Source organism: Lissotriton vulgaris, chromosome 3_1, assembly GCF_964263255.1.
Source record: "Lissotriton vulgaris chromosome 3_1, aLisVul1.2, whole genome shotgun sequence".
Lineage (NCBI taxonomy): Eukaryota > Metazoa > Chordata > Amphibia > Caudata > Salamandridae > Lissotriton > Lissotriton vulgaris.
Window position 1 is genome coordinate 1,893,524,227 of NC_141689.1, and position 16,413 is coordinate 1,893,540,639.

General features: G+C 46.1%; 1 protein-coding gene across 14 annotated transcripts in view; it reads left to right on the forward strand.

The window, feature by feature from the left end:
• Window positions 1–16,413, forward strand: part of RAPGEF2 (Rap guanine nucleotide exchange factor 2) — a 924,668-nt gene that overhangs the window by 398,352 nt on the left and 509,903 nt on the right. Inside the window, exon 1 of one of the 14 annotated variants that reach the window (XM_086962377.1) lies at window positions 7,737–7,965. The exons of the other annotated variants lie outside the window; for them this stretch is intronic. The gene's annotated coding sequence lies outside the window, so the exon portion shown is untranslated. Of the gene's footprint in view, window positions 1–7,736; window positions 7,966–16,413 lie in introns of those variants that run through there. 14 annotated transcript variants of the gene reach the window in all.

Genomic DNA, 16,413 nt, shown 5'->3' on the forward strand with positions numbered 1-16,413 from the left:
TTAAACCTTTAACGACCGATCAAACAAAAACCATACTGAGTGCCATTAAATCAGGCTCCGCCTTAGACCCCTGCCCCACATCGGTGTGAGCCATGGTTTCAGACACAATTATTCCCATTATCACTCATGTCTGCAATATAATATTGAGCTCTGGGACTTATCCAGACTCCTTAAAAAACACGTTGATTAAGCCTTTGCTTAAAAAACCAAATCTTGACAGGAAAGATCTGAAAAACTACCGGCCTATAGCAAGTCTCCCTTTTTTAGCCAAAGTGATAGAGAAAACCATGAACCAGCAGCTGTCGGAACATATAGAAAGAAACAATCTGCTTAATGATACCCAGTTTGGGTTCCGTAAATACCATGGAACCGAAACTGCTCTCATCAAAGCAGCGGATGATATTAGACTCATCCGGGACCAAGGAGGGACAGCCTTGCTGGTACTCTTAGACCTCTCGGCAGCATTCGACACGGTTGACCATAAGACCTTGGTCGACCGTGTCGAAAAAATGGGCATCCAGTCCACTGCGAGAAACCTGCTTGCCTCCTTCCTGGCTAATAGAACGCAGGCGGTCACTCTTGGACCATTCCAATCTGCCAAATTGTCGTTGCCGTGTGGGGTTCCTCAAGGCTCATCCCTTAGTCCGACACTATTTAACATCTATGTGTCGGACCTTGCTAGTGTCATCAAAGCACATGGGATGAGCCTAACCTCATACGCAGATGACACACAGTTGGTGTTGGCCATTAAGGGTGACGGACAGGAGGTGGCAGAACGGTTCCAAGGAGGCATGACAGCTATCGGTGAGTGGATGGCAGGAAACTGCCTGAAGCTCAATTCCGAGAAAACAGAGGTTGTCATTTTTGGCAATCTTTTGCCATCCTGGCCGACTACTTGGTGGCCATCAGCATTTGGCATTCCACCTTGTCCTACCCCCAAGGTGAGAAATCTAGGAGTTACCTTTGACAACCAGCTCAACTTTATGGCTCACGCCAATAAGGTAGCGTCCACGGCCCATTTTAAACTAAAAATGATAAGGAAAATTTTGCCTTTTCTGCCTGACACGGCCGCTAAGACCCTGGTCATGTCACTGGTTTTAAGCTCACTAGACTACTGCAACGGACTCTTCCTGAATGCACAATCCAGAGTCACAAAAAAGTTGCAGACAGTACAGAATGCGGCCGCTCGCCTGCTGTCCAAAAAACCAAAATTCGCGCCCATCTCAGATACTCTGAGGACCTACCACTGGCTGTCTATCCAGAATAGGATAAAGTTTAAAGCTATGTGTACAGTCTATAAGGCAATGCAGGATCAGGGGCCTCGTTTCCTTAAAGATCATCTAATACCATACTGTCCAGCCAGAAAGCTACGATCTGCATCACTTAATCAATTAGTGGTCCCACGTAGCAGAACAGTCACATGGGGCGACCACTGCTTCTTAGTTGCGGCCCCCAAAATTTGGAATACCCTACCATCCCACGTCAAAGCCAGTCCATCACTCTTACAGTTTAGAAAAAACACAGTACACCCTCTGTATACCGCACCTCTATGGAATAACATTACTGCAGTCTAGCGCCGAGACACCCAAGGGTAATTGTTCGCGCTTTATAAGTGTCAGTAAATAAATAAATAAATAAATAATGTTTGTCATCGGCATTGTATTTACAGGCGCCTGATTCAGCAAGAAACGCCCGTGGATGGCGTTTGGCACTAGTATTACCTAATTCAAATCTAGTAGCTTCACGAGTTTGATTTGGACACCTGCTTTTGCTTTGATTTTGACTTGTTAAATAATTTATTTCTTGACTTGGGCAATTCTTTTATCTGTGGCCGCAGTGTCTTCAGTGGATTCAATACATCTTCCCCCAGCATTCCTCGTGGTACTTCTCCATTGGCACTCTCAAGGTTTCCAGAGTTAGCCGTCAGGGTGACTGTGCACCGCCCATGTGAAAAAGTGCCCAGAGGCAAACACAGCTTTAGAGTAGCATTCTCCCATAAAGCACGTTTTCTTCAGGCAAACTAACCATTGCTAAGGATTTTTATTTGTTTTTGTTTACTCTTGATTGAAGAGGTTATGAGGAAGGAAGGAGGTAGAGTTATTCCCAATCAGCCGCTAGTACATATGCACTGTTTTTACCGACTTCAGTTAAAATGAAAACGAGAAGCTATATAGTCAAGCTGTAATGGCTTCCTGTATTGGTCACACGCAAACAGACCCAACGTTGACATAGCTTAGAGTTTTAATGCATCTGTTGCCGAGGTCTTTGTGTCTCAATATTATGCTGGTAAGATAGCTCAGCGGGCTAACGCCTTTGCTGCATAGCACTGCTTGTCTCATTTTATTAAAAAAAAATACAGGGTTACTCCCGTCTACTGCACAGCACTGTGTGTAACATGGAGATCACAGGTCTGTGTCCCAATTAGGTAGTTCAGTGGCTTAATATTGTTTGTAGATATCCTTGTGTTACTTGCAGGTCACAAGTTCCAATCCTGTAAAATACCTTGGCTGCATGTAATCTGAAAGGCATTAGTAACTCAATAGTTAGTTCTTGTAAGGTTGATAAAATTGGTAAAATGTAGTGGAGTAGTAATCAGCATCTTATATTAAATGTCAACTCAGTTTGTATTGTGCGGTAAACAAATGTCATATTACATGTTCAGAGCTTAGGAAATTCAGACACGTCATATCTCTTGGTAAGCTTGTGACATATTTTAAGATCTCCTGGCAATGTTGTGAAGTGTTATGAGAGTGCATCTTTGTTTCCCCGATGGGTTGTTGAGTCTGAAGGTGATAAGTGGCAGTTTCCATCTTTGTCCACTTTGATATCTGCTCCCAGAAAGGGAAAACCTTTGGACAAAACGAATACTCAAAGTGTGGTGTTTGGAACTGTGTGTGAATGCGGTTGGGGAAGGGCGGACCATCCAACCTCCGTCGGCCCCACAGCAGGCTGCTGATCAGCATGGCACAACAAACGCTGTCTGTGCCAAGCATGGCTGTGTGTCCCACTGATGACACACTGCCCTGGGACATATCTGGGACAGTTGGACTTCCCCATAAACTAGTTCAGCCATGGATGTAGCTGCTGGAACTTGGATGTAAAGGATTCCAACTCCATGCCAGTACTCGTTATCCTGTATCAAAAGCTGCAGTGTTTGCACCAATGCACTTGCGACAAGGATTTAGCGCCTCGATTAAGTGGAGGGAATCCCTGTGTAAGTGGAGTCACTGTAGCTCCTACTTGGAGTGTCTCCACATATTCTCTGCTTCAAGGCTTCGAGTTTCCTAGAAGCACTGCCTTCTCCCAAACGCCTCTCTGGTGAGGTTTCACACAGTTAACACGCGTTACTAAACAGGCACTCCGTTTTGACACCACCCCCAGGACAGACCAAGATAGGGCCCCCATTGATTAGTGTTACATTTAATTCTAGGCACCTCTGACGTGAAGGGTTCTTTCATTGCTGAGGCATGAAGCACTCCCGTGCTCTCGCCTGCTCCAGTGTGCCTGCACCCCTAGAATAGACTTTAATTGTAATTGCAGAGTAAATATGGAAGCGGCGAGCTCATGGGTGGCGGTTTATTTTAGTAGGAACAGTGTGAACTCTGGGCAGGAATAGAACGTTGTTGAATAGTATCATTGGCACTTCCAGAGAACTGAGTGCTGTGACATGTCTTTGCGAGGCTGCAGAAACTGCTTTGCTCTTTTATTTGGGTACTTTGCTTAAGAGAATCAAATACATCATATCTCTTGGTAAACGTGTGCACATCAATCAGTTTCCGATAACTGGACAGTGGGTTTAGAGAGGTCAACTTCTAACTCGTTTTCCCTCCCACAACCAACTTGTCTGTTGGTAGGCAGATACCATTCTCAAGACTGGATTTTGCAAATGTATTGCATCATCACAGTGCCACCTCCTGAGAGCCCATCCCCATGCCTCGATCACTTTCCTCTTTACCCATCACTGGAAACGTGTCCTCCTGTTTTCCACTCTCGTCTGACTTCCTCCAATCATAGCCAAATGTCAAACCTGCCCCTCACTGCAGAAGACCCTCTATAAATAGGGTATTGAATGCAAGGGGAGCCAAACAACACCACCTACAGGCGCGCAGTGGTACTGCTTCTGAATCAATTCCTGATCCAGTCTGATGCCTGGAGATAATTCTAAGGTAAGGAATCTGCAGCTAGATAGTCTCTAGCAGATAAGGCGTTTCCGAAGGGAATTTACTTGTTCGTTTGGGTCCTGACTGTCCATTTAATTTTGCAAACAGCCCCATAGCCTACAACTCACTGAGTAAATGCGGAGTGCCAGACAAGCTTGTCTGGCATTGCCTCCAATCCTTGTTTCACATGGCTCACCTTGGTCTCTCTGGATTCACCTCTTTAGTTACACATGGCAGTGTATTTGAAAATATTAACATCGCAAAAAACTAGAAGGGTCACAAAAATGTGTTACTGTTTGATTGTCAAAAATAAAATTGACCCGAAGTGAAAGCCCCCTCTGCAGTTTAAAGGGCTACTGAGGGTCTGGTGGGTGGATACAGGTGCTGCAAGCATAATTCTTGGGGATCAGCCACAGCTCCAACTGGCCATAAGATTCCAATTTGGATGAAGGATATAGAATTTAGGTTTGAGTGAGGTATATTTCAAGGAATGGGCAATTAATATTTGGTTAAAGAAGCCTGAAACAGGTAAGAAGAGGGAGTAGGACATGAGGTGACCTATATTTGCCAAGTTTAGTCATTAAGGGAATGAGTGAGTTCTTATTTATAAGAGTAACTGGATGTATTGGCAGAGGAGCTCCAGAAGAAAAAGCCTTGCTGTGTTAGCATTCTGTGAAAGCAATAGTGAATTTTAGCTTTAAGCCCGTAAACGACAGTGCACTTCATTTAGAACAGGCACAGCTATTAATGGTGTCAATGTAGGAATCATTTGTACGTATTTTGTTTTTAGATCTAGGTTGGCAGTGCAGTTAAGGCTTGCTGCTTACAATATACGCAGAGTGTGATTCAACCATTGGCGTATCAGGATCGGCCACTAGTCATTGGTTGAGACGTGCCCATCACATACATCAGACAGTCGTCATGACATTGGCTGTTTGGTGAATCATTCCACTTCCTGACAAGTGCTTGAATTTCACTGCATGAGAGGCTATTTTACACCTAAGAAGTCCCCAACATCACACAATGCAGCATCACTTTAGCACCAACTCTGCATCACTCAGCACCACCTGGTCACCAGCACAGCATTACCTGAGCACCACCAGACCATCACTCTGCACCACCTCAGTATCACTCCTCACCACCTGAATACCACCTCCTCACAAGGACACCAGCACCACCTCAGCACCAGCACAGCATCAGCGCAGCACACCTCCGCATCAGTGCAGTATCACCTGAGCACAGCACCACCTCAGCACCAGTGCCCCACCACCACCACCTCCGCATCACTTGAACACAATCTCGGCATAAGCACAGCATCACCTGAGCACCACCAGAGCATCACTCTGCACCACCTCAGTATCACTCCTCACCACCTGAGCACCACCTCCTCACCACTTGAGCACCACCTCCTCACAAGGACACCACCACCACCTCAGCACCAGCACAGCACACCTCCGCATCAGCGCAGTATCACCTCCGCATCAGCACCATCTCAGCACCAGAGCCCCACCACCACTACCTCAGCATCACTTGAGCACCATGAATGAATGAATGAATGAATGAATGAATGAATGAATGAATGAATCAATACTTTGTTTGGTTACTCAAAACCATTACATTGAAACCAAAGTACAAAATTACAAAGTTACAAAAGTTAAAACCAGGATAGTTTCGGATTTGCATCACTTGAGCACCATCTGGGCATCAGCACAGCACCATTTCCTCATCAGTGCACCTACACCAGTGCAGCACCACCTCCGCAGCAGCGCAGCCCCACCTCAACATCAGCAAAGCACCATCTTAGCATCAGCACAGCACAACACAATCTCCTCATCAGTGCACCAACACCAGTGCAGCCCCACCTCAACAGCAATTCAGCAATTCAGCATAAGGGCAGCACCACTTCGGCATCAGCGCAGCACCACTTCAGCATCCGCGCAGCACCAACTCAAAATCACTGAGCACTCACATGAGCACCAGTGCAGCACCACCACCTCAGCATCACTAGGTACCACAGCATCACTCTGCACAACCTCATTATCACTCAGCATCACCTCCGCACCAGCACCTCTACACCGCCATCTCGGGCATCACTCAGGACCACCTCAGTCTGCCCCCTGCACACAGTATCTGTTGATTCTCTCCTAGTGTCTGTCCAAGTTGCCAGCATTGCACAGCAGCCACAGGGCTCTATAACATAGCTTTAAGACATTGGCAAAGCCCAATAGGTCTGGCTAAACACTTATAATGTCCATGAAGTGAGGCCTATTAGCTATGCCAGTGCTTGTTTTGGACTACCACTTATTTTTCCTTATCATACATTGACCCAGAGCAAGAGAGAGGGAAGCATGAAATCGGGAAAGGAGGGGTAAGCGAAAGGTGGAAAAAGAACCTGAAAGAGTGTGATAAAGGGGCAAGGAGAGTCTGGTGGTGGCTGAAAGAGGAATGTTGTGGAATCAAGACCAGTGCTTCATTTGAGCCGGTGGTTTCCAGTGCTCAGCACCGGTGCTTAATTGCTGTAACTGCACTTATGACGGCTGCCACATAGGAGCACTGTTTGTGCAATTTAACCCCTTCCTTGCTGCCGTCGGCCATTGGCCGACGGCAGCACTACCTCCCCAGTGCTGCCGTCGGCCAATGGCCGACACGGCCCTGCCCGTTTTGCGGAAGTGCCGCACTGCTGGAAAATCGGGGCCGCAGTAAACAAGTTAGAGATCTGCAGAAAAACAGTTGTTTGGTAATATAGATTAAAAACAACGAATACCTGCCACCCAAGCAATTCTTAAAGCTTTGGTGGCCTCGAGCAGTCTGAATTGTCACACATGTAGCAGTGTGATGGTTAACCCGTTTACCGCCTTGGAATGTCTGTCGCGGTGCGGGCGTGCTACGCAGTGGGCGGGGTTGCGTCGGCCGTTGGTCGTGCGCAGCACCCCAGAGGTAGTGCTCGCACGCAACGGGTTAATAGTTGTGGAAGTACAGTGGCAATGTGTGATGCACACTGCGGTGGCCTCCTGATGAGGGCCCAGACACTTATTTTTTTTTGCAAATTAAGCACTGATCAAATCTGCGCACCCCAACGTTTGATAGTGCCAGCCACGGGCTTCTGAGCAAAACATTTGGCCCACTAACTTATTCGTTTACAAACTAAGGCTAAGAACTGGCTATTTTTGAATAAGTTTTAATTAAGTTTATCCCGACTCCTGGTTGGGTGCTGGCCAGCCCACAACTAACCAGGCTGCTGGTCCCTGTCCCTGCTGCTGATTGTGAAGTTGTGTGAGATCACATTCCTCCTGAACGTTGTGTGGACACTGTCAAGTTGGCCGTCAGCAGGGAAGAGGCTGGGAACAGTTGGCAAGGCCTGACCTTGGGAGGGAGTGGGATCAGATATGGTAAATTGCCCAATTTATCCGCGTTGTGGGAGAATGACTGATAAAAGGAGGGGGGGGGGGGTGATGATGCACACCAGCTGTCTGAGGCAGCCGAGGTATGCGGAAGCGGTGCCCGGGTCCCACGTGCGGCTCGGCTCCGCCGCCAGCGGGGGTGGGTCCTTCCCAGCAGCAGGAAGTGAACATTCCCCGGCAGAGCTGGCCCCGCGCGCACCAGGGGACCGCAGCGGGAGATTCGAAGTGACAGACCGGGGGTCCGCGCCTAGTAGAGAGGGAACCCACCGAGGGGAGCCCCGTCCCCATGCGCTGCTGCTGGAGCCCGAGGGAGAGAGAGCATGTCGAGGCGGCGGGCTGTGGAACCTGAAACTCTGGCCCCGGCAGTCCGCCCGAGCATGGCCGCTCCTGCCCGTGCACGCTCGGTAAGGGTGGCAGCTGACTCCGCGCGGTGCGTGCGGTGCTTTGTTAGCTCAGCACAACTTCTGAAGAATTGTAGTGTTTGTTTGCATTGATTGTGTCTGATTTTATCCTTAAATTGAACTAAAGTGTCACTGTCAATGTATTTTTATAAAGAATGCCGAAATCTGTTGAAAAGTGTAATTAGAATGAATCTTTGGCGAGTCTAAGTCCGTGTTCGAAGGAAGGCGGTGGAACCTTCCCTTTTGATGAAGTCTCGAAGCACTCACGTACGTTTCTGTCTGCTTTTTATTCGTTGTGGTATAAAGGCGACCGAACCTTACTTGCCCTAAATAAGCATGCGCGGTTTTATGTGAATGACATTTCTTGCTGATTTATGGTCAGTGAAAAAAAGTGTTTTAACAGAGTTAAAAATCACACGTAGGCCCCAATTACTTTGCCAGTATGTACCAAACAACTTTAGTTGTACCAGCCATGTTTCGGTGATGACGTCTGTCTGACACCAGAGGTGTAGAGTGCTCTCATACTTGGCATGGCAACCGATCACGAAAACTGTGAAGTATACAATGAAGGCATTATTTTGCGCACCAGCGAAAAGGTGATTTGAATTAAAGCATTTTCATTAAAAAACATGCTTGCAAAAAAATCCTGGTCACCTTGGAGAAACATATAATTGATGAGATATGCAAACGAATGCTCTACTTAGCACGAGGGTAACCGAATGTTTGCATTTATCAGACCAGGATTGTGGTGACTCTTAAGTGAAGCAAATGGTTGAGCTGCTGAGGTCGCCATCTTGGCAAAAGCAGACCAGAGGTCTCTCTTCTGTTGCCATGCAGTTGCCGGAGAGATTTGGTTGTAGTGTGATCTGTGTGGTCGGCTCCAGCTTGTTCATAGCTTCTTGCGCTGAGAGCATGCTTTACAGCTGCTGCTGTATGTATGTGTGTGAGAGTTGTTGCTAAGGCTCTGTGTGCGACAGAGGAAGCTATAAGGTGGCATCTGTACATTTCTGCTGTGACCTCTGCTTCAGGACACACAGAACGCTGCGCACAGCAAAGTCTGAATATAGGGCAGTAAGAAGTAATGTCTTCTTTGACCCCTGTACTGCCTCCGTGTGTGGCCTTGAAATGCACACCACCCGCCACCACCATGTATTGCAAACAATATGTACACTAGCATTTCTGACACCAGTTTCCAAATGTGGGTAGCGTGAAATTCGGATCACCAACTCTGCCAAAGTCAGCACAAGTAGTTCTCTTTTTATCCATTTCTTTTTCTCAGAAAGAGATGACCTTATATCACCTCCATGACTTGCCAAAAGAAGTTTACAAAATAATAGGGATGACACTTGCACACTTTGAGTGTAATTCTATTTGGAGAACAAGACCATTATTATGATATAATATTGATTGACATTGCATTTAATTTTGTCCATGAGTATGCAATATCCTAACATTGCACGTTTCCCTACCAGTAGCATGACATATTGCCCATCAGCTTAACCCCTTCGACGCTGATGACGAGCTGGGCTCGTCATGGCGTAGCCTCCTCGCACGCTGATGACGAGCCCAGCTCGTCACGTAAAGTGCGTTTTTTAAAAACCCAGCGTGCGAGCGGAATTCCGCTAGCGCGCATGCGGTTAAACAAGATTGCCATCTGTGCCACACGGTAGTCATTCATGTGCCATAGTTTATTAGGTCACACAACAATGCCATTGGTGCCTCAGAGTATTGCAAAACTATACAATATTGCCTCTAGTGCCACAGGATATTTTCACATAGCTGTCCTATGAGTGGACTATCAGCTGCCAACATACACCATTCCATGCAATGTTAAGAAGTCCTGCTCCTAAAGTGAGAGATCGCACTATAACCATAATAACCCACCCCCGTTAAGGAACTGTGTGGCTGAACTTACCCCTTTAAATGGAGCTGCTGCAGAGGCATTGCAAGTTTCTTGTCACATAATGGCTGCAAACGTTTCCTGGTCCAGCTTGTCACAAATCGGAGAGGGCCTAGAAAGCAAACAGCAGCCAAGAACAGCATATAGAGCAAATAGGTAATGATTCACCTATAGAGGTGTAGGGAGTATATGTAGAAACAGTCTCTGTGTATGTATATGTATATATTTATATAAATAAATAGATATATATGTATATATATATTTATTTAAAAATAATACCCTTTCAGGCTTCGAGTGCTGAATAAATTATGAAAAATAGGATGGGTAGTTCCCAAATATAGGTGGAGAGACGCTCCAATATAGAGCACCCTGCACCATCAGCGACACTCTGAATCTGCTCGCCTCAAATGCCTATTTTCTAGAAAAGGTTTTAAGCATAGGATTAGCGCACAGTGCCATCCAAGTAAGTAAGTAATGGGTGAGGTGCAAGCATCTTGTTGAACAAAATGTTGCACAAGCGAGACCTAAAAAGGGGCAGCAAAAAACATGCACCATGATATATGTATATACTTGTATTAATGGAGACCAATGCAAATAGTTCAAAAATAGACATTTTCCCCCCATAGACAGAATTAGTTGCCTTCAGTATCCTATAATGTGGTATGGGCTTGAGGTGGGCTATTTAAGTGTTTTGACAGAGGTGATTAGCCTATCTTGGTTTTTTTTTTGTTTAAAAAGTAGCTCATTATATACATGTTTACATGTATGAGTTGATGTACTTTAAGAGATCTAGAAGCTGGTTTGCCCAAACACGATATTTGACTTAGTTGTAGCTATGTTTTTATTATTATGCTTGTGAGGGAAAAATAAATATGTTTGAGTTCGAATGTTCCCAGGGATAAGCCCCTAACTCTCACTGGAGTTCTGGAAATGGGTGTCTGCTGCCTTTTTTAGGAGCCTCCACAAACCATACATGTGATTTGAATCCCCTTTGAAAGGAAGTTCACACACTTTACTATCGAATAATCCCTGTTATTGGTTTGTGCTTCAAATAAGTGCGCCCATGCGTGACAGAATCCAAACATTAGGTGCATAATACTTGCCAACAGTATGACAAAGCCTGTAGAGTGCCTGCTCAAACCTTCTTGCCTTTAGGCACTTAGACTGGTTTCCTTGTATTCGACTCTGATCATTAAAGACCCGACAAATTGAAGTTAAAATCTCTGGTGACCTGTCATGTTCTGGTTTGGTTGGCAGCAGGGCGGCAACTTTAGGAATTTGGCTGACAGCTGTTAGCACTGGAATGATCCTCTATGTGTCTGTGGCTTCATTTTTTATTTACGTTGTAGCCATTAAACCTGGACTGAGATTAATAAACACCTCCAAAGCCAACAGTACTGAGGTTTGTTTTGTGAAAACGCGATGTCCAGTGAGTGGTACAGGCCACAAAACAGTTAGAGCACAGCCAGTAGCATTTAGTTTCTTCTGCACGCAGCTGGTAAACCTAGGCAGAATCGTTGCAGGCCTCCCTTACAGACAGAACAGAGGCAGTATAGCAAGCAATAGAGCAGTCTACTGCACGTCCTGCAGTGGGTGTGATGTTCTTTCAGGCATAGAATAGGTAACAGCAGTGAAGGATTCCTCCTAGCATAAAAGCAAGGTACGCAGCTGCACTGAAAGGGTTGACACGGCAAAGTGTGGCTGGGGTGGGTGAGTTGTTGGTTTGAGGAGTGTGGGTGACTGCTGAGGGGGGCACCCTCCAGATGAAGCGGAGTTGAAAGGTATGCCCTGGATTAAAATGTTTTTTTCCTTCCTGCAAAAAGTGAAGCGAAAAAATAAAACGTTCCCAAGATTTAAATAGAACCAGTGTGTGTTTTTGTGGGGTTTCATTGAGAGCAATGAGAGGGCGGTAGATTTCACACTTCTGACCCATACATACATGTTCATCGCACCATTCCGGTTTCATTTGCAGCCGTTTGAGGGGCCCACGTTAATGCAGCATGCGCGGCTTCCTGAAGAACCCAGAGAATGCCGGTGGATTTGCGTTTTATTCATTTGGCATTTGAGTGTTTGGGGCATGCCTGAGAATAAGGGGACCCTGTTGTGGAGCTGGATTTGAGGGGCCGCGAGGGCGCTGTGCAGTGTCGGGGTTCTTATAATGGGCGCACTGTTTCCTGGCAGCCTCCGAAGCCTGCACATTCCAGGCCCGGGCTGACATTCCGGCGGGCAGAGGCCTGAAGCGCCGCGGAGGAATGCGGCCGCGGGGGCTCCTGTGTGCCACTGCCGCCTGCTGGCTCCCGGTGTGCCCAGACCCGGGCTCTGCACCAGCGGCGGGGGGCCCGGAGACGGCCTACCCCCGTCCCGCAGAGCCCTGACTGCGGTGCCGGCGCCTCCGTCAGTACCGGCGCGGCTTCTTTGAAGCATCCGGGCACGGGAGCTTTCCTCGCTCCGCGGGGAGTGCGCTGTGCCACCGGGAGGGCCGCGGGGGACAGAGGCTGGATCCGTCACGGAGTTATCACGGGCAGTGGGAGGGGGCCTTCCACGCTGACTGAGGGAGCACCGCATTTGCATGATGGGTTACGCCCTGGAAGTGACACTTGTTAGCAGCCCATTGTTTACAGATTGATGGTTGTTGGTGTAAGAGGAGGGTTAGTGTGTGTGTGTGTGTGTACGCGCGCACGTGACATTGTCACTTGTACATATGGATTCACTAAATGTGAGGGATGTTTGCTGGTGGCTAACTTGTTGACAGTGGAACCAGGACAACTGACTTCACTGCTTATTCTCTTCTCAAAAATGGTGTGATCCTGGAGACTTCGGTGTGCCCCTTGTCCCACGCCTCAGTTCACACATGTAAAAAAAATAATAATAATCTTCACGCATATACACACAATACCAAGCGCCATCTCTAGTGTACACTGAAGTACTACCTGTAAGCTCCCAGAAGTTTTCGCCTTCGGCCACTGTGAATCTATCTTGGATTTTCAACCTGGCTTTGCAAGTGAAATGGCCATCATTGCTTGGATCCCTCTGGGCAGTATGGAGAGCTATGTGAATACAGGAAAATAATTTAACACTGACCATCAGGGGTGGTTTGTAAAGCAGCCTCGCTGCCCACTAAGTGTTGTGACATGTCATTATTTTTTTTATAGCACAAACTCTACCCAAAGGTATTGGAGCGCTTTAAATGAGCACCAGTTACAACACACAATGACACATTCATTTTTGGTGGGCACGGGGATATTAAATGATTTTCCCAGAATCAAAGGATGTTGTGGCGACACTGAGACTCAAACCTAGTTCTCCAGTTATATAGCCGGCAGCTCTGGCCGTTACTCCACATCCTCTTCATTTTGTTGAACGGAGAAAACCATTCATGTTCTAGCGATTGACTTGTGAGGAGTGAGGTGCCCTTGGAATCTGAATGAACCTGCCTGCGCAGTGTGTGGTGGTGTGCTAATGGTCTAGTTCCCCGCTGGCGTAAGAAGCCATTGGTCTTGGTTAATTTTGAACAGCAGTGTCCACGTTAAGGGTGGGAAGAAGAGTGTAGGGAACTGCACAGTGCCCAGACGGCCGCCGTCTCCTGCCTGGAATAGTCATACTGGTGCTTCGCAGATGTGTTTTGACAACACCTCGCTAATGTAAAAAAGTTTAGCATCGGTGACACAGTGGGTTCTTGCATTATATTATTCAGGTTTGCTAATTCTCACTGGTATTGCTGTTTGCAAGTCATAGCACTTTGATGACCAGTCAGTGAGTGAGAGCAGTTGTGTTGTCTTGTATATGGAGCCGACTGTCTGGCGAATAATTGTTGAATTAGCTCATGCAATTTGAAACTTTGTGATACATCTGCATGCAGTGATTGTCATTTTTCTGTAACTGGGCGGTTAAAAGCAAACTTGTGGTCTGTCCTGCAGAGCAGGCTTAGCCATACTGCAGCTCACAACATGGAGTCAAAGAATTCTCAACCCAGGCGTACGGGCCTAGAAAGCATTGTCTTCTATGTTGGACAGGACAGGGAACTATTTTGTTCTGGGCGTTCTCAAGGAGGATCCATTTTTAAAGATTGACACACATTTGTTTGCTATTTTTTAAGACCACAAGCAGTACCTTTTAAGGTGGCAAAAAAAGGGGACCTACGTTGTATTGTAAGGCACCAACCAGCGTAAGCTTTTGCCCCATAAAACTTTTGTCTTAAAAAATTATAACATTTTACAGTACTGATAGGGTATTCTCTCTGTACTCCATTTCACAGGGAAACCTTTTCCTCAGCATGGAAAAGTCTTATTAAAGCAGTAGTGTCAAGGCGTTTTACCGAAGACTGAATTTGGAGAAGGAGTCTGTGGAATGTCAGTAGTGTGGCCCGTTTGACCATACTCAGAAATACATAACATGAATGTGCCTAGCATTATGAAGACACATGTTTTATTTATTTCTAGATTTTGTGAGGTGCCAAAGCACCTAAACTTTGAAAGCGCTGGCCTTATTTTAAGCACTTTGCCCTCAGTGCTATAACTGCTGTTCTGCAGTGATCGTGTGTTTGGGCTTCCCCTGCTATCACTAGCTAGAGAAGACCCTCGTTTGGAAATGCTAGTCACAGAGACCCCCTTTCGTAAAAGATCTTTCTCATCAGAAATGGAGCAGAATACCTTGACCTTGGGACAACACCACTGAAGGCTCAGTTGCCTGTACTGTTATCGCATGTTTGCCCCATTGGAATGTATGCAGCCACTTTAATGCACTCGGACAACTTTGTAGCTGCTTCTGACGCATAGTTTTTCATATTTGCGTATACGTTTTTAAGGTTCCTTTCCACACTGTGCTCTTGCCACTCTTTAGTCATGTCAGAGTGCTTTCCAATAGAGAAATCCATGAGGTGCCAGTAAAGGCATGCATCCATTTTAGGCAGCTCTGAACAGCTTTGTCTTTAACCCGCTGTTACATCTAAGGAAGTCGTAATTGAGCATGTGGGTGGAGCTCTGCGTATGGCAGGGTCTGCCAGCAGATTGCTTGAATCTAGCTGTTTGAATATCTGGTCCAGTCCGGCATACCTTGTAGACTTCAGGTTGATTCGAGAGAGGATAAAAACTTTGTGGGGTATTCTAGAGTCCTCCTCACGGTTTCTATGAGCATAACTCCAATAAAAGAAGAGTGCATCCAGACTGTCCTTCCTTTACTTGATTTGTGTATGCAGCATGACGGCTGTATATTTTTATCATGATTTAGAAGTGTTATGATAACAAGGAGTGTGATGGATTTTAACAATCATGTCAAATGAAAAATACATTTTGTGTCATTTATTACCGAATATGACCATTGCATTTTTGCATTTAAACTTTAAAAACACTTATTAGTAGATGTGAGGAGTAAATGAATAGGAAGGATGGATAAGGATGGATCAGTGTGAGGGGAATCAATTTCCCATAAACTGGAAAATTGAGAAGGGTGTGGAGGATAGCATTCAGAATTGGGAGAGGGGGGTTATAGAACTCCATGCAGAGAAGGTATCAGTTTAAGTCTAAGTCCTGTATTCCATTGTCATTTATATTGCCACATTTTCTTTGTCATGCCATGGCATTGTTTGCGCAGTTGTGATCGCATATGATTGTGGGGTAATACAGAACCTATGCAGTGATAGTGGCAGTTGAGGGTGCCTGTCTGTCACCTCAAGTCAGTGACAAGTTCCTTTGTCCAGTTCATTTGCTTGGTGGATCTCGTTTTCCTTGTTCGCAGCTGGAGGCAAGGTTTATTTTTGGTTTGATGTTTTGACGCTGCTTTCTTATCGTACATGTACCAGTGGTCATGAAATACTTCTTGATGAGAGTCTGAATTTTTTAATCTTCCTGATTTTACTTTTGGGGATGAAGCTGGCAGTGAGATTTTGTTCTTCCAGATTTCCCCAGCTCACTTTGGAAAAACTGCAACTTTCAGCGTGATTTTGGGGTCGTGATCCAGCAGAAGCAATAACAGTGTTCTTTTTTGGTCTTTCACATATGTTCATCTTGCCATTGTCTCTAGGCGTGTTTTCTACACTTTGAATACCATCCACATTGTAACAGAATGTGGGCAGTGTTTTCAAATGAAGCACCATTGCAAAGACATTTTGGTTCTGTAGTTTTGTTCCGTCTGTCGCTTTGGTCATGGAAGTCCAGCAGATTGAATCTTACAGGAGCAAAGCTTCTGCAGGACTCCTTGCATTGCATGGTGGTGAGGTCTAGTTGCTGCCGTTGGGTGCACTGCAGAAGCCTCCATCCACAGAATGCTGCTCTTCTTGCATGCTTTTTCTTGCCATTCTCGTTAGTTGAGTTCGGATTCTCCAGTATTAGGGGTGTCTTTCATAGATTCACATGCCTGAATCATTCCCCGTCGTCGGAGTGGGAGCCCACAGTACATAAAAAAGTAGTAAAATATACCCTTAGTACATAATAAATAACAATATACCCAACCAGGAAGTAAAGTAGCCCCAGCTACAGTAAATAAAACTTCCACATTAGAACCTATCCAGGTCATTATGTATGGACCAAACTGCAGCCAATCAGGCCACAGCTCCC